General features: G+C 46.2%; 1 pseudogene; it reads left to right on the top strand.

Moving 5' to 3' along the window:
- Window positions 1-4,686, top strand: part of LOC103211782 — a 17,664-nt pseudogene extending 12,978 nt beyond the window's left edge.
- The last annotated feature ends 697 nt before the right edge of the window (window positions 4,687-5,383 follow it).

Here is a 5,383-nt window from a genome sequence, read left to right as displayed (position 1 = left end):
TTAATTGGTTTCCCTTTTCTTTGTTGAAGAGGGTCTGTGCAATCCTTCTGCCTAGTCCGCCATCTTGCCCCGCCTCTATCCTGAGCATTCTTGAACCTGAATTGTAACCTGTTACTTCACTAATGAATCCCATAATGGTGAGAAAAGAAAAGAAAAAGAATCCCCTACAGAGCACTGTTCTCTTCTGGTAGACATGGAGTTGCCATGAGTTGGAACTGCCTCAATACCATGTGCTGTAGCTGATGTGTATAAATATGAAACTCTGACAGACATTTGTGATCATCATGCACGTAGTGTTTGCCTTGTCTGTTTTTGCACATAATGACTTAATCATTCATTCAACAACACATATTTACTGAATGCATACTATGTGCCAAAAACTCTACTAACACAATTTAACAACAAACACCATCCCTGACTTCAGGAGGCTTACATTCAAATGGAGGAGAGGCAAGCACTTGTAGACTCCTAGAAAAATGTTTTGGATAGAAACATTTTAATGCTTAACCTCTCTGTACCTCAGTTTACTCTAGTGTAAAAATGACATAAGTGCCTTCTTCATACGATTATTGTGAGAATTAAGGAAGACCACCTTATTTATTTTTCAAACTTTTGATTGATTTGAGTGAAACTTTACAGAGCAAATTGGTTTTCCATTCAACAATTCATACACATTTTGTTTCATGACATTGATTGCAATCCCCACAATGTAACAGCACTCGTCCCACTTCCTCCCTACCTGCCCCTTCCTGACTTCTGAGCTTTATCCCTGAGCAAATGCTGCCCTTCTGATCTCATATGGTTGATTGTTCTAAGGAGTGCACACCCCTCTGGTGTTATTGGTCATCATACAGGCCTGCCTATTGTTTGGCTTAAAGTTGAGCCTCGGGGATGAGTTCGGTTCCAGGTTTGAAGGGTGACTAAGGGCCGTAGTCTCAGGGGTTCCACCTGTCTCTATCAGACCTGTAAGGCTAGTCTTTTTTTTTTTTTTTTTTTTTAATGATTTTGAGTTTTATTCCACATTTTTCTTCCACTTTATCCAGGACCTCCAATTTTGATCCCTTTCAGAGCAAATGATGACCACTTTAAAAACACTTTTTCCTTTGGAATAGTTTTCAACTTACAGAAGTTTCAAATGTAGCACAAAGTTCCCCCATACCCTCTACCCAGTCCCTCTAATGTTACATAATACTAATATCTTACCTAACCAGAGTACAATGATCAAAACCAGGATATTAACATTATTATAGTCCTATTAACTAAACCTTGGACTTTATTGAGCTTTCATGAGCTCTTTCACTAATGTGTTTTTTTCAGTTCCAGGAGCCAATCCAGAATCCCACATTGCATTTAGCTGTCATGTCTCCTTACCTTTTGCCATCAAGTTGCTTCCAACTCATAGGAACCCTCATCTTCTCCAATCAATGACAGCTCCTTAAGCTTTCCTGTCTTTCATGACCTTGACACTTTTGAAGATCACTGGTCAGTTATTTTGTAGAATGTTTCCCAGTTTGGGTTTCTCTGATGTTTTCTCTTGATTAGATTGAGATCATGCATTTTTGGACAAGAACGCCAAAAATGAGCTTATGCTATTCTTAATGCACTGTATATGAGGTCAATATGCCTTATAACTAGTGATGTTAGCCTCAGCACTTGGGTAAGGTGGTGTCTTCTGGGTTTCCCTACTATAAATAGATTGATAAATATCTTAGGGGAAACCTTGACACTGTGCAATTATCCTAACAACTTCTGGTCTTTCCTTGTCACCTGAGGGTGGGAAAGCTGGAGTATATTAAGTGCAGTGAGACCACAAGAAGGAAATGAAAAGTTTGCTCAATCAACCTCTGTTCTCTCCTGGTCCCTGGAAGGTGTGGAGGGAGCTGCCAGCATGTTTTGATTTATTGCTCTTTGATCTCAAGTGATTTAATTTGACTCCTAATATGGGACTTAGTTGGATGCTAATAAAATCATTCAAAACTCCCAATGTTCAAGGAACAGACTGTGCCTTTGGCCTTGCTCCCAGCTCTCTGCCGAGCACCAGATTATAGGAGATACCTCTAAGCCCCTGCTGTGTGGGGTTTAGGTTTTCAACTCCTTTGACCCCCATGCTTCTGTGTGCTAAGACCTTGGTTCCCCACACTGCCACGACATGAACCATGGATGAATGGATAACTGATGAGCTATGCATTGAAGCAAATTTAGTAAAACGTCAGCAGTAGTAGAATCTAGGTTGTGGGTATATAGTACCCCCTATACAAGTCTTTCTGTGGGTTTAAAATGTTCATAATAAGGATTGAGGAGAGGAATGAAAAGTAAGAGAGTGATGCAGATCTGAAGACATATTCCCTAAAATCCAGTGATGAGCCAAGGCACACTATTTATATTCTCTAAGCCCCAGTTGGGCAATCTGTAAAACAAAGACAGTTGTAGTTCCTCCTTCATAAGGTTGTAACAGAGCCAATATGTGTAAAGAGTTCAGCATGGCCTGTTCAGAGCCCCTCCAGGGTCAATAAACGCTTGCTGTGGTTGTCATTATTCTCATGATGGGGCAGTTCTGGAAATGCCAGAGGGCTTCAGATGTGAGGAGTGGACCCCTCTCTAGGTCAGAAGGACCCAGCGCATTGCCCGCTGGATTGTTCCAATCTCAGGTAAACTACTCTTCCTTCTGGCTCCTCAGAGGGAGAAACCCGGTCACGAGGCATCTGGGGTAATTACAAGAGAGGACATCAGGGAGGAAGACCCTTCCCCAAATCCCTACATTGGGGATATTTCAGAAAGAGGGGAGGGCAGCAGGGGGGCTCACTTGGTTCTGTGCTTTTCTTCCGCAGAAGTTGGTGATGGTAGAGCCCAGAGTGGGCAGGGCAGCTGCATGACCCGCCTCCCTCCTCCCTCACCGCCCCCCCCCCCCCCTGGATTGAAGAACTGGGTCTGGGCTGAGGACAAGGCCTTTGCTCCCACCGCGGTGCCCTGGAGCCCCCAGCACAGATGCAGAGGCTGCAGGTGACCCTGAAGCTCTGGGGACGGAGGAGCAGGCTGCCATCCCCCTGGGAGGGGAGCCTCTCACTACCTGTACCTGGCCAGCAACCACAGCAACAAGTCTGGTCACCTGTGGGGCTACTGCCTCCTGAAATTCAGCTTTGCGGGGAGCCGCTGCCCCAGAACAGCTCTATGGAGAGAGCCTTCAGCTGGGGGAGGTGAGTGGGCTGAGCGTCCAAGAGGGGGCCAGGGGAGGGGAGGTAGGTTATAGAAAGGGCCCTATGCTGGGAGCTCAGGTTTCCCCACTCCCCAATGAGAGCATGTATATACACACTCTCACACATACACAAACATTCCTGTGGCCACAATCTTTAGCTGCCCAAAATGAAGCCTGTTGGACTGATGAATGGATAACTGTAAGCTATGCATTGAAGAAAATTTAATAATATGTGAGCAATAGTAGAGTCTAGATTGTGGGTATATAGTACCCCCTACACAAGTCTTTCTGTGGGTTTAAAATGTTCCTAATAAGGATTGAGGGGAGGAATGAAAAGTAAGAGAGGGATGCAGATCTGAGGACATACTCCCTAAAATCCAGGCATTTGAGATTCTACTGAAATTGGCCTAAGATGGGAAATCAGCTGCATCTGTACCCAGGGAGCCGGGCTGGGCTGACACCCAGCTCAGGGCTGGTGGGTATGCAATGCTTCTCCCCAAAGCCTGACTGACAGGAGATTGATGTGGGAAGGACAGGAAATAGAACAAATTCAGGAGCTCTGCAGCAGTGTGTGTGTGTGTGTGCATGTGTGTGAGTGCATGTGTGTGCACACTCACTCACATGAGTGCACCTGCGCACATGTACCCCTAAGTATTATGGCAGGGGGAGAGCGAAAGAATGAGAATGAGAGTGAGAACGAGAGAACTGGACAGAGAATGAGAACAGGGCTTGACACCTCAGGCCCTTTGGGCTCATTTCCCCTTTGTGTTCCCTCTTTAGTGTCAGCTTCAGGCAGTAGGACAAGATGATGACCTTGTGGGTCAATCAAAATCTCCTGTAGGGACCAGCTGGCCATGACCCAGCAGGAGAAGGACCCAGTAACACTAACATCTATAATTTGAATGACTTTTGGACCCTAACCATGGGCTTCATCAGCAACAAGATCATTACAGGGGAGATCATTAGAATGGATTGCCAGGGAGGGGGTGGGGGTTGATGCCAGGAGAGCAGGGAGCAGTGACTTCACTTCCACAAAATCCATTTCTTTCTGAGTTTTTAGAACCACTGAGAAAGAATGCTTTAAGATTTCACTTTTTTTTTTTTTTTTTTTTCCTGAGAAATTATGAGAAGATAGACTGGTAAATTAAACACTGGGGGAGGCAGGGTATCTCCTTAGCAAAGCCAGACCCCTGACCCTCTTTCTTCTCTCAAGGTAGGACTTGGTGGCCTGGGTGACAGCTGGCTTCCTGCACATCCCACATGCCAAGGATGTTCCCACCATGGTGGCTATGGGCAACGGTGTGAGCTTCTTCTTCCGACCCTACAACTTCTTTGATGAGGACTCCTTCAACTTTGCTAGCTCTGTCTACTTCCAGGGAGGGGACCAGGATGCAGGGGTCTGTGAGGTCAGGCCCCTAGCTTTCCTTCCACAGACTGCTGCCTGTGCTCCGGACCTCCCTGCCTTCTCCCATGGAGGCTTCTCTCACAGCTAGATGGTCCCTGGAATGGGGAGTCTTTCCAGAGACCCCAGGGCCAGGGTGTGGAGAGAGGGGGCAGCTGGGCATATTAGCTCTTCTGATCTCAGAAATGGGATTGCCAGTTGGGAGTTCAGACAACATGGAAGATCTGTGGTTCCCTCAAGAACTGTTCAACCCCTGGCTCAAGCAGGTGAGCTGCAAAGGAACTACCATCTAGGGGGAAAAGGACTTTCATACAAAGAGTAAAAGCTGCAGAGCCACATTTGCCGTGAATACCAGCAGGACATGGTGGAAAGCGCTTGTATGGGAAATGGGTTAAGACAGGGCTGGTTTGTTGTTGCTGATTCTTGCTTCCATTTTGTTCCTCAGCTCAGTGATTTAGTGTCCTTTGGTTCAAACCCACCAGCCACTCCTCGGAAGGAAGGTTTGACAGTCCACTTCCATAGTGATACTGCCTCAAAAACTCAAGGAGGTGTCACTATGAGTCGGGTCCGACTTGATGGCATATAACAACAACAACCCTCTCAGCCCAGATAAATATCTTGTTTTGCATTTCTTGTGTTTTCTCTTTTAAAGACATTTGAGCCATGATGGGCTGAAATGCTTTCATTTTGCCCCAAAACATATGCTGTGGGGGAGCCAAGGCAGCTTCTCTCAGCTGTTCCACCTCTGGTTCTCCAGGTGCAGGGATGGGGAAGGGCACCTGTGGCCC

Source organism: Orycteropus afer, unplaced genomic scaffold (genome assembly GCF_000298275.1).
Source record: "Orycteropus afer afer isolate SDZICR_OR568_19922 unplaced genomic scaffold, OryAfe1.0 scaffold00786, whole genome shotgun sequence".
Taxonomy (NCBI): Eukaryota; Metazoa; Chordata; class Mammalia; order Tubulidentata; family Orycteropodidae; genus Orycteropus; species Orycteropus afer.
The sequence above is the reverse complement of the archived record's forward strand: the minus strand, read 5'-3'. Positions and strand labels throughout refer to the sequence as shown.